At 35.2% G+C, this 13710-nt stretch overlaps 1 protein-coding gene across 2 annotated transcripts in view; it reads left to right on the top strand.

Moving 5' to 3' along the window:
* Nucleotides 1-4653, top strand: part of LOC145668990 (uncharacterized) — a 75311-nt gene extending 70658 nt beyond the window's left edge. For both annotated transcript variants that reach the window (XM_081737297.1, XM_081737298.1), the window contains exon 7: nucleotides 1637-4653. The gene's annotated coding sequence lies outside the window, so the exon portion shown is untranslated. The remainder of the gene's footprint in view (nucleotides 1-1636) is intronic.
* The last annotated feature ends 9057 nt before the right edge of the window (nucleotides 4654-13710 follow it).

Raw genomic sequence — 13710 nt, forward strand, 5'->3', positions numbered from 1 at the left:
TCCGGATTTGGTTCCCACCCAGTCACACATTTTGTCGTTGAATTCAAGAGGAGCAATTTTATGCCTTTTCGATGTATTGTTGCCATGCAAGCGATTTCTGAACATTTTGAAAAAACGAAAAATATATATATTTTTAATGCTCTTATCCTAATTTTTGATTCGAATGGATTATGTAATGCCAGCGGATGGAAACTATTTTGTATTTGGTCCGTTGTGTCAATGACTGGGACAGCTAAGCGCGTGCATGTGGAACAATTGTTTGATTTCGTCGTCTCACCTCATCAGTGTGAAAGAAGAAACACTGTATGGAAACAAATATCAGAAAATAAAATGAGACGATTATGTTGCAGAAACACCTGGTGGGACTTTGTTGATTTTGAAAATAGTTCGGTAACACAGAAGTTGATGTGGAAAGTGAAATGCGGCATCCCACGTTTTTTGTTCGCCTACATATTCGACTTTGAACTTAAATGAGCAGGCAGCCACTTGGTTTCACATTCCTATTTTCATATTCGAATATACTCACAATGAAAACGTAAAATTACAGTTGTCTCCCTAACCACTGCGTGGATGTTCTTAAATCCAGAAGTAAAGCTGTCTTTAGTATCCTCCTACTTAGGAAGACTGAATATGGGATGGGGCAAGAAATGTGGATTTTTCTGGATAACTGTATTTTGAAAAGAATATATTTGTCTTAGAATAAAAAATGACAAAGAAAAAAGTTAAAGTTAGAAGGCCGTTTTCTGCAGGAAGGAATTTCAGTAGCACATTATATGATAGTGGTTGTTAAATGATTATGTTATAACCTTGAATTTATCTGACATAAATATGGTATATATTTAATAATGAGATCGGGATTTGGTATTTAGCAGTAGGGTGTTCTCTGATACTAGAATATAATAACCTATATGCTTTTTAAATTAAAAAAAAAGTTTATATATATATATATATATATATATATATATATATATATATATATATATATATATTGTTACGCACGCAGCCCAGACTATAATAGACACTGAGCTTTGTGACAGTACAATTGTGGGTTAAAAAAGGATTGGGTTATCTGCTTTGTGTTGATTGTTTTGTCAAATGATAGTGGTTTTTCGTAAATGTTAAATTTTTTAATGTTATACTCGTGTATGTTCTTTCGCGTATAAACTTAGTTATATCCCACAGAAATTAAATAGTCACAGTTGCCTTGGATATACAGACATTAATTCGCAGATACAGGGTGTTACCATGCTGTATGTATTGAAAAGCAGAAAGGGCAATTATTAACAATAGAAATAAAACGTGGAGTTCTTTTGTTTGTTTTTTAAAGCGTAGTTCGTGGTCATTACAATAAAATAATGCCCGTAGCAAAATTTATGTGTTTATAAGGCTTGTCTAGTGTGTTTGTTACTGCCCTAGAGTAGTTTAGAGTTTACTTTTGGTTCAAGTCAGGGTTGCGTCACTCTTCGGAAATACCGGTGTACCTAAGAATAAATTAACTGCGTAAAGAAAGAAAAATAGATCTGTATAGTAAGATTCTTTTAACACTGCCGTTTCCGTGCAGGAAAGAATGTCTTATTTTAAGCTGTTTTGCAGACGATCCATTAACTTGTTTGTGATAATCCTGTCTCTGTTACAGACCTTTTGACCAAGTCATCTTTTATGTTCCCCAGAAGTTGTACAGAGAGCGAGCGAGAGAGAGAGAAATAATAAAAGTGACGCGACGCGACGCACATGGACGACTAATTTACCTTCTGTGCTTCGGAGTGGATGCCAGTAAATGTGGACTGGTGTTTTAATGAGAATACACAATAGAAAAAGAAAAATGAATTATACATAACTATTGAACAAAATATTGTGTACTTATATAAATATATATATAAATATCTAATAACCGTTGTTCATTAATTTTAATTGGCAGTGTATAGTGGCAGCAGGTAACATAGTGTGTTTTATTACCCTCCCTCATTCTTTTCCCCCCCTGTGCAATCTTAATGAACTGTTTTTCGATTTCGACAAATGAATTTCGACTCTGTTTTTTAATTTGTTTATGAGGCAAGGTTGCAAGTTTTCTCCTCATTGACACGACAGGACACTCGTGGTTTTTGAGAAGTGCACGTAAGGAAACTTGCAGACTGAGGGATTTTTTAAAAAAGTACAATTTATGCATAATCATCTCAAGAATATCAGGACAGGTGTTTTTATCCATTTACGCTCTTGTCCATAAAAATTGTGAATTTTTTTTCTTGGTGCGTATTAACACTAGTGGTAAAAGAAAAATAGCCATGGTATCCTTCTGTTTCAAGTTTGTTTTTTCTTTGCATAATACTTTTGTTTTGTTTGTTTGTGCCAAACTACTAAAAGGAAAAAGCCACTAAGAGTGAATTCTGTTTTTCTTGACCAGTAAACTTCCAGTTTCAGTGAGGTTTTATTTTTTTAAAAAAAGAGTTGCGCACGTTTATATTTATATGTGTATGTTGAAACAGATGGATATAGATATATATATGTATAAGGTACTTTTGAAATGAAAGTTTACAATTCATTTAATCATAGAAGGGAAATGCATTGGAGATCTGGTTTTAATCAAATAGCGCTTTAGGATTCAGCCTCCTAAGTACAAGCGTTTTATTTTAAATAATGTATAAAATAAGGAAATAAAAAAAATCACTTCATTACATCTGTCTTGTGCTGAAGACATGGTGTTTGAAAAGTGCTTGTTACCAAGTCTTTTCCACATCAGAAAACCTTTTCATTACATCTTCATCCCAGTATAGAGAAATATATAAATATAAATATAAATGAAATATATTCTATATATATATGATTGAAAAGTACAAGATTTTTATCGATTGTCGCTTTTTTTGTCGTTAAATCATCATAGTACTACTCATTTCTGTCGTTTTAAGAAAGGGAAAAAAAAGTGTGTAGTAATACCATATTTGTAAATCTTAATTTTTTAAACAAGAAAGAAACAATGGATTATACATATGCAACAAAAAATGAAAGATGTACATGCATTCCTTGTTATGATAGTCTCATCATTACGAAGTTCGTTGTAGTCTTGTAGCTGTGAGTTTAAACCCTTCGTAGGCTGAATTTTATTAGTAGGGATTCTGCGAAAATTAACTATGAAAAGGAAACATGAATGAATTCATATGGTTTTATTAAGTAGCAGTTGTACCCAATATTGTAATGATAAAATGTAAATTTTCAACGGAAAAAAAAAAAAGAAAATGAAATTATTACTTATTTAATTTGGAACATGGTTGTGCTTGAATGTTAATGCATTCAAATTCTTAGAAGCCAGTCAGATCCTGTGTATGTATATATTATATTTGCCATTCGATTCTGATAACACTTCTTGGACTTGGAATGTGTTTAATTTCCATTATTGTGCTGTATATAATTTCGAATGCTCCTGTGCGATTTTTTTGTTTTGTTTTAATAAGTACCATTATGAAATAAGAAATGAACTTAACTCTTATCTGATAATTTGATGCAATGAAATAATCTGTTTGAATTTAATAATGATACAAAGAAAAAAAAGTCACAAGAAAACGAACACGAACCAATTGCTGCTATCACAGTCAGTGTATTTGTGAAATATTGAAAATAAAACGTCCTAGCTGCTCTAAAACTTTTTTTTTTAGTCCTTTCTGTGGCAGAAATCCAGCTATATTTTTCTAAACTTCGTCTGGTTATAATAAATAATAATAATTGCAATTGGTTTTGTGGTTGTTATTGGTGATTCTTTAATGTTTTATTATTTAATTCCTCGACAGAGGGAAAGTTTTAAATTAATTTTGAAATATATTAAGAGATGTTTATAACATCACAGTAGTGCTTATATTTTAAGTAGACTGGCTGTACTGCGCAGTGATCTTCTGAAGATTTTTTTTTATTATTTATAAAAGGAAGAGAAAATGCAAAGACAAATAAACTTACTCTATAATGTTCGATTTATTTTTTCGATCTGTATCATCGGCAAAGACACTTTGTAATTACTACAAAAAAAGATGCTTTATATATATAGATATATATATATATGCTAAGAGTTTTCTAGTATTAAGTTTTCTTTCAAAATGGAATAATACATGTTAGAGTAGGGAAAAAAATTGTTTGCTGTAATAGCCGTGGATAGCGTGACTTCTTGTGAGTAGATAAATGCGACATTTAAGTGTTTGAAAGCAGTGGTCAATCTAAATAAAACAAATCACTGGTTAGTGTATGAACGTGTGGAAATATTTTGTGAAAAACAAGGAAGATATTGGAGAAAATAAAAACGTTTAAAAGTTAACAAAAAAGAAAGAATTTGAGATGCAAAGCATTTATGCAAGGACGAGAATTTTGAGTGAATGTGACAACTGCCTCATTAATTAAAAAAAATAATAAATGAAATGTTAATAATTATAATAATAACATTTTTTTCTGTGAGTTTTATATTAGAACCTGTTTGCAAGTAACAGTCGAAACTATGTTATTTTGGTAAGAGTGTGACAAAACAGAATTTAATTAATTCGCTATATTATGATGTAGATACATTTTTCCTCCCGTTCTAAATATTTAGGTTATATAAATACATTAGTGAGATCTGTGTAATTTAACAATGAGCTATTTGTCTTTTTTCTTTTGTACAAAAAAACGAAACTACATGAACTATGTCTCGTGATTTCTGTCTCCTGCTCTTTTTCTTAGCGCATTAAGTTTTTTTTTTTTCCTATCTCTTCAGTGGAACTAATGTGTATTCTCTCTTTTCTTTTCAATATGTCCTTTGGTAGTAACTTAGTTTCGTCTCTTTTTACGGATGAACTTCTGAGAGAAAGTTTTCAAAATATAAGTCAAAGTAGAAAGAAAATTGTTTTCAAGTTTTACAGTATTAGACCATCTCACATCCTTTTTTTTTTTATTATTTGTTTTTATTATTAAGAAAAGTTTTGAAGTATACTACTTTCATGCACGCTGGGGAACCTACCTAAAAGTAGTTTCTTTAAAAGAAAAAAAAAAAAAACTTCCCCACCACCTGAAACATTTACACTGTATTCAGTCTTAAGATAAAAAGGTAGTATAAACTAAACAACGTTTATTTTCAGAAGTTGGTTATATTTGTATGTCATAAGTAAACACGAAGTAACTGTCACACACTACATTAACATATCCATTTTAACGTACTAATTTACATGAAAGAAGAAATGTTATCTTTGTTGCGTCGTGGAGTTATATTTTGCTGCGATATTGACAGAGAGAGAAAGTAGATGGATAGATAGATATAACCCTCTTAGGAAACGAACCATACAAGATAGACAAAAGCATATCTTTACTGGATACCACAAGTGACAAGTCCTACACGGCATCCTAATACGAGGGCCATTATTTATATTTTGAGCCTTGGTAACACTGATTGAATAGTTAGGCGCTATTTTTTGTTTGCATAGAAACGTTTGACATTATTGACCATAACGTACTTCAAATGTTCTGTCAGTAGCTTTATTTGTGTTGTTTGCGTTGACTTGAAGATTGCGTAACAACAGAAAAATGGAATTGACTCGTGAAAATTTTCGTGCGATGATTTATTACGATTTTCGACGTGGATTATCAAGACAAGAGTGCATCGATCAACTTACTTCCACATTTGGCGATAAAGCCCCATCCTTTGTCACTGTGAAACGCTGGTATAACGATTTTACTCGTGGCCACCTTCGCCCACTGACGAAATTCGCGAAGGTTGTCCAAAATCAGTTGTTACTCAAGAAAACATTGATGCTGTGCAAAACCTAATACTGCAAGATTGTCATGTGACATACTGTGAGATTGAGGCAACCCTAGGTTTTGCACAGCATATATGAAATATTACATGATCATTTAGCTGTGAGAAAGATTGTTCTCTTTGGATCCCACATAATTTGAAAAAAACTCAAAAAGCTCGCGTCGATTGGCGCACACAAATGCTCAATAAATACAATGGTGGTGCTTCAAAAGACGTATATGATTGCAACAGGTGTCGAATCATGGATATATGCATATGAGCCGGAACATGAACAGCAATTGACTGTATGGGTGTTTCAAGATGTACCAAATCCAACAAAAGTTGTTCGCGCTCGAAGCACATCGAAACAAATGGTTGCCTGTTTTTCGGGAAAACTGGTCATGTGGCAACTGTGGCTTTAGAGGAACGTAGAGCAGTCAAATACGGAAAACAAACAAGCGCTGTCGGATCATTCTTCATCAAGACAATGTGAGCTTTCACACATCTCGTCTAACAACTGACTATTTGAACACTCAAAAAATCGAATTGATGGATCAACCACTGTACAGTCCTGATTTTGCACCCAATGACTTCTTGTTCCCGAATGTCAATAATAAATTGCGTGGACAACGATTTTCGTCGGCGGAAGAAGGCGTTGATGCGTTCAAAAACCATATTATGGAGGTGTCTCAAAACGATTGGGAAAATGCTTTGACAAATGATTCGAACGAATGCAAAAGTTTATTGATCATAAAGGAGAATATTTCGAAAAACAATAAATCAATTTTCAATGAAAATTACTATTTTTTCATTGTTAGGCTTAAAATATAGATAGTAACCCTCGTATAGAGTGGTGTGACGAAATTAGATAGCACTGCGAATATCTTAGAAACGAATTATCCAAGATAAATCTTTTGTCAAAAAGTATTGGAAAGATCTTAGAATCTAGTAATGGATCAACGATTGTTGATAATAGTGTGTGTGCGTTTCAAATATAAATAACCCTCACCAGTACATTCATGTAAACCCGTTTCTCATTCTTGATATCTGATAAGCATTTGAGATTAAGGAATAAATGTTTACACTTTGTTCTGAGAGATCATATGTTTAACCGTGTAGCTGTAAGAATTTCTAAAAAACAGTTGGGTACAACGGTTCTGCGAACTCGACATATTTTAACAACCGGTACCGGCTGATTAGCATTATTATGTATATGTTTGTGTGTGTCAGGTGGATTTAGTTCCACCAGTCTAACAAATGGCATATATAGCACATTTAAAAGTCAAGAATTAAGTTGGTAAGTACACCTGTCCTCTTCTGAGAATTGATAAACTGTACACAGAACACTCCAATATTAATGTATGGTAGCCACTAGCTAGAAAAAACAACGAAATTTGGAAAATATGGCAGCAAAATATAACTCCATGATGTTCCACATGCCATAAATTATTTGATTTCTTAATAGGGAACACCATTATTATTTCACTAGTAGTGGATTAATACCATCATGGTTTTGTCCAAACCAAATTGTGGCAGTGATAAACAACATGGGCGGGTTGCTTATCACAGAACTATTATCTTAATTAACCCTCTGAGCCCATTGTGGCTAAGCGGTTAGCGTATGCGCCCTTGGCGTGGGAGACCCGGGTTCGATTCCCGCCGGAGTTCATGTGGTTCGGATTCCAGCCTCGATGCTGAAAGGGATAGTAAACTCAAAATCAACTCAACTCAATTAACCCTCTTACTGCCAAGTCCTAAAAGATTGGCCAATTGGTAGCACATAAGTGACCCCATTTGAAATCACAATTCCTAAACATTTTCATTGGCTTGTTTGATTAGAAATTGTATAGGCAATACTCTATTCGTTCATATAATTTGGAATGCAGTACATACATTATTTACTTAGCACTGGCGGCTCTTGATGAAGTTTATATCGCTGAAAATTAAAATTGTATTGCTACAGATGACGAGAGTTTATTTTTCATTGCTACAAGTTGTATACGAGAATAAGTACACATTATTTACGAACGGAACTTTAAAGTATCACCGGAAAGAAACCGTTACGGGAACTGACTCGTACGTTGTGTTCGAACGGTACTTCTTAGTAACAATTTTCTCTGCTTTACAAATCAACTAATAGCTGGCAGCACGTGTAGATGAGAGATAATTCGCGCTAAAGCCATTTTGTTTCAGATAGTCAAAAGAGCTGCGTCGCTATTTTCACTATCCAGTGTTTGGGAGACCCGCTAACATAATCTAACAAAGGTAGGTGCTCAGATATTTTTATTTTCATCACGCTTGGTAGTCATATATTCATTAAGTTTTTGAATTCTTTGATTGTTGTGTGTAAGAGACAGTTGTTCTTCTTTTACTTAGAAGTACCGTCCGGGCTGAAAAGGTATAATTTATGGCTCCTTTTACTTTCTGTTTTGAATTTTTAGGAAGAATTTCGAGTATCCTTCTCCATGCAATATGAATTGTGTTTGAAACTTCTTTAAATAATTGAATGAATGAATTAATATAATTGAATGGGGACGTCAGCTGCGAGGCTATTTGTACCCATCACGATAGAGGCGAGAGCTCAACCACGGACTGCCCGACAGAAAACAGTGAAAGCTAGGTCAAAGTCAAAGATAAAAAACAAAGAAGCGGTAAGAAGAGATAAAATATAACAACAATAAATGTAAAAAAGATAAAGGGTAAGAGGAAAAGTTAAAAAAATGTAGCAGCGATATACAGATGTATAGCTTGCTTTAATGTTTCTATATTGAACGGTTGACTATAAGAGTAGTCTACGTACGAACAGAAATACGGTCGAAATTAATATTGATGTGCATATTAAGTTCGACATTATTGTTGTTGGTACTTAGGCTACTTTGTTATTTAATCACTCAGTTGTGTTGAGTAATGTCCAAGTTATTTCTGAGTGCTAATAAAGGTCAAAAGTTCATTTACAATGTCATAACTTATTAAAGAAATACAAAATAATGTTCATAACCATTTCCTCATATGCTTTACATTTCTGACCTGACCTGACGGACCTCAAAAGGACCGCCAAAAATTCTGGAACGACGTTTTGAATTGTTACGCAAAAAATATTTTATTGTGGCCCAATTCAAGCGAAAACAACTTACGTACAAGGTACTCGTACAAGGTCATGTCTTAACTCCATTGTTTCAAAATGCCGTAAAGAAAGGGTTAAGTGTTCTTTTACCTTGTAACGATGATATGTTATCTTTTACTGATTTGTCTTCTTTCAAGAGACACTTGAAATAGGTCGTGACAAACAAGATATACGGGGTGTTCCAAAACAACATCGACAGCGTTTGGGAGGTGATTCTTGACATCAAAATGAGACGAAAGGTGCACAAATTGTTCCTTTTGGAGTTATAGGCTGCCGAAAACCTGAAAAAATGAACTTCAAAGGTTCATAGCTCCAAAATTATGGAACCTATCGTAGTCGGGTCAAGACTTCACTTAGGAACTAATATGTGACCTATCCAAAAATGCATGTTTCAGAATCCTGCAGTACTTCCGTAACAATTTTTATATAGGTAGTTGGTGAGTACTTCAAATTATATGCCCGTAGCCAAACTCCCTCTATAAAAATTGTTGTGGAAGTACCTCAGGATTCTGAAACGCATTTTTGGATAGCGCACATAGTTCCTAAGTGAAGTCTTGATCCGACTACTGTAAGTCCATAGTTTTTCGGCTATGGAGTTAATGTTTTCAGCTGCTTATAACTCCGAAAGGAAGCATTTGTGCACCCAGCTTGGTCTATACTTTTTGTCTTATCTTTGTGTCGGGAATCACCTCGCAAATTTGTCGGTGTTGTTTTGAAATACCCTGTATACACCGTGGTTTAAAAAAATCTCATTCAACTGTATCATCAAGGACATGCTAGAGGGTATGGTGGGAATAAAGAGTGGGAGGAGGTGAAGGAGACTGCAATTAATGGATGATATCAAAGCAGAAAAATCGTACGTAAAGACGAAGAGGATAGCGGAAGACCGTGGAGCATTGAACCTCACTTACGGCAAATGACCTGCCAATAAAGGCAGAATACCTATGATGATGATTTCTCATTGAAGGTTCTTTATTGTCTTTTTATGGTCTTTCAGACACCTACTTGCGACAGACATCTCGTGAAACTTTTCGACTTTCGTCGACGTTTCTTGTGATCAAAAAGCACCTTCCTCGCTTTTTCCATTTCCTGTCTTTCATTTATTATTACCCGTCTCCATTAACCTAGCCGGCATAAGCGTGGGACGCAAAAGATTTCGTTTATTATGTAAAAGCTTGTTGCAACAGAAAAAAATATAAACGCTAAGCTTCCCAGTCGGAAGATTACCATGGGGGGACTAATACATGCAAGAACCATGGGGAAGGGGGGCAATGCAAACGCAAAAAAGGGATCGCAAACACACAGACGCATTCCCATCTCCAACGTCTAGTGCGTCCCAACCATGTTTAATCGGGTTTAGGTAGGAAGATTGCGCTGGTTACTCGATGCGTTGGATGTCTTCCGTCGCTAGGTAGTTGCCCATCAAATTAATACAATGCAAATGGGCATTTTTATTAATAAAAAAAGGGCCGACTGCATCCCTGAAAAGCCTTACATGGGGATGCAGACCATCGTCCCTTAATCTCTGGGCAGTGGTGGATCCATCGAAGATGTTCAGGTCTGCCTGCTTGGGCCAGTACGTCACTACCACCAGGGCGCTTTAAATTACAAGTGGTGCACCTTCCATAAGACCCCGTAGTTAGACTGAAATAGTTCCAAATTCCAACACCATGCGGCGCGCCGTTCGTTTGGTGAAAACAGAGGGAAAACAAAGTATATACTACGTGTAAGTTTAGTGCCGGTGAGGTTCTTGTGTGAGTTTTAAAATCATTTGAAATAAGCCTTTTTTATAATGCCAGGTTGTAAGTCAGGACATACTAAAGGCGATGGTAGGCATTTTTTTAGACCTCCAAAAGATTGTTTAGACGAGTGGAACAGAAAAATTCCTAGAAGTGAGCGTGTGTTAACCCTAAATGATCGTGTTTGTGATATACATTTCAATGATGACATGTTAGTGAAAGTAGATTCTTTTACAGTAGAAGGGAAACTAGTGGAAATAAAACGTGACAAATGGAAACTAAACCCAAATGCTGTGCCGCATAATTTTCCCGGGATTCCAAGCTATTTAAGTTTCAACCCGCGTAAACGAAAAACCCCCTCTAAACGTCGGCGCCCCGCTTCTCCCCGGAAGAAAAAGAAATCGGAAGTAATTTCGAACCCAAAACCAGGTAGTGCGACACCAGTAGTTTATAGTGCTGAAGAAAGCTCAAGTGCAAGTAATTCAAATAACCTTGCAAATGAAGTAATGCGTCTTCGTAGAGAAGTGAAACGATTAAAACACATGCTCACTCGAAACCAGAAGAAGCGACGTGATCACATCAAAGAAATTGAAAAATTACGAACTATTATAAGACAGTACAAAACGGAAAGACTACCGGACAAACAAAAACTAGTCGTTCGTACCATGACAAAGAAGAATGAATCAAAGAAATGCGGAATGCGCTATGAATCAGAATTCATTTTTGAAAGTTTGCTTTTTTTAATAAAATCAAGGAAAGGATATGAACATTGTGCGAATCATCAATTGTTACCGTTGCCTTCCGTTTCTTTACTACGTAAATAACTGCGGTCTCAAGTGTAATTATGGCATAAATCCTCATGCTCTCTCAGCTATAGCTAAGGACAGGAAGATAGTGATGAAAATGGTCGTAATTATGTTCTGATTTTTGATAAAGTAAAATTACGTGAGGATATTAGATACAATTCCAGCAAGTGTAGTTTCGATGGTTTTGTGAACATCGGTGAATTCACGAAAGAAGAAGATAAGAATGTTTTAGGCGACCATGCTTTAGTATTTTTTCTCGCTCCTCTTATGAAATCGTGGGTGCAACCCATTGTAATTTACTTAAGCAAGAATGCCACTGATGGTTATACACTTGCAAAAATAATCTTACAAGTGATTATCCAATTAGAAAATAATAACGTCAGGGTAGTGGCTTTCACATGCACATGCGATGGTAGTCAACCAAACAAAAAGGCTTGGAAAAATTTAGGAATATCAGGAAATTTAGGCAATATAAGGAATTTCATTTCTAATCCCTGCGATGCCAATAGACAAATTTTTGCAATGGGAAACATTTGTCATATCATCAAATGTATTAGGAATAATTTTCAAAAATTTGGAAGTGTAATTTACAATGGTCGTTCTGTGCGGTTTGATTACTACAGAAAACTATATGATTCCGAGACCAAATCACACACTAGTAAGAGAGTAGTTCCGAAATTAACTTCTCACATAAACCCTAAGGCATTTCAGAAGATGAGTGTAAAATTAGCCACACAGCTTTTCAGTAGAACAGTTGCAACAGGTATGAAATTTTACCGAGAACTTGGAGTGCCCGGCTTCGAAAGCAGCGAAGATACAGAGTTATTCACGCAATAAATAAATCAAGTTTTTGACGCATTGAATTCCAAACGCCCAATAGGACGACTTCGGAAAGGAGACAAACTTCACAATGTAGGCCTATTGATACGTTTCTTTGAAATTCTTCAGCGTTCGGACAACACCTTTGCATCCAAACAAACTTTAGAATCTCTTCGAGTAACAGTTAAAAGCACTATTGAATTGTGTGAATTGCTTTGGTCCTCAGGCTACAAATATGTTTTAACAGCTAAATTTAACCAAGATCCTGCTGAAAGACATTTTGGTCTTATACGTGGTTTGAGTAATGATGATCATCCGACATCAATTGATTTCTTCCACCTTCACCTGCTTCAGTCCATATACGTACCCGTGAAAGGAGCACTTTCTTCAAAAGCAAACTGTGAAGATTCCGTTGACGGAAAGTTAACATCCTTTACGCATCAGATAAGATCTATGGCTCAAATGGAGATAAACAAAAGCAAGGAAATAAAGGAAGGCATTCAAGACCACATAAAGAAATCAATTACACTAACTGACATTGAACCGGAATTAGACCCTTTTAATTTATCCGCTAGTGATCAGAGCACAACCGCGAGGGGGAATAATGTAATTTATTATTTGTGTGACTATTTGCTTCACAGTGCGAGTAAACAACTTGTTTCGTGCAAAAATTGCTTAGCATCTTTGCAAAGTGATTCTGAATCTCCAAGCGATACAAATGCCGTTCATATTCTTACTCGGTTAAAAGATTTTGGGGGCAACAATTATAGTTACCTCAAATACCCCTCTATAGCATTTTATGATGTAATAAGACACGTCGACAAGGTATTGGAACAGAAACTACAAAAAGAAGACGCACTTTGGGGTGACGTATTTTCTGATTGTGTGGAAATGTTGTACGAAATACCAGTGTTCCGAAATTTATGTTGTTCAGATGATCACCTGTTCATGTATTTACCAAAGTTAGTATTCCACTACATTAAGTGTCGTTTCATTTTTTCGCGCGAAAGAAATGTCAAGGGAAAAAAGATCTGCATCAGTTGCAAAATCGGCGAGAAAATTGACAAAACTTTCCTCCAGCTAGGGTAAGTAGAATTTCTTAAAACATTTGCCTTTTTAAATTTAAATTTAAAATTTATTTTTCTATATACTGAGCTTCAGTTTGTTATTTTGAAAAGTGTAAATGAATTTTTATGGTTACTATTTCTTTTTTCATCTAGTGTGTGCATATGGGCAAAAATATTTACTTGTTTTTCTTGCGCTAAGCAATGCATTTTCTGGCATCTCCTCCGTTTCTCTTTCACCAAACAGCACTAGCACCACCAAGCGGCAGAAACATTGTACTTCCCCAGTTCCACCACTTATAAGTTAAAGCGCCCTGCTACCACCATGTGTGCAATGGGGGATCGCTCTAGGAACTGTATCGGGATTCATCCATGAACAGTTTGCGGCTCAACTCATTGCATGCCCATTAACGATGTT

The sequence above is a fragment of the Thermobia domestica genome, chromosome 13 (assembly GCF_964235325.1).
Source record: "Thermobia domestica chromosome 13, izTheDome1.hap1.1, whole genome shotgun sequence".
In the NCBI taxonomy this organism is placed as follows: Eukaryota; Metazoa; Arthropoda; class Insecta; order Zygentoma; family Lepismatidae; genus Thermobia; species Thermobia domestica.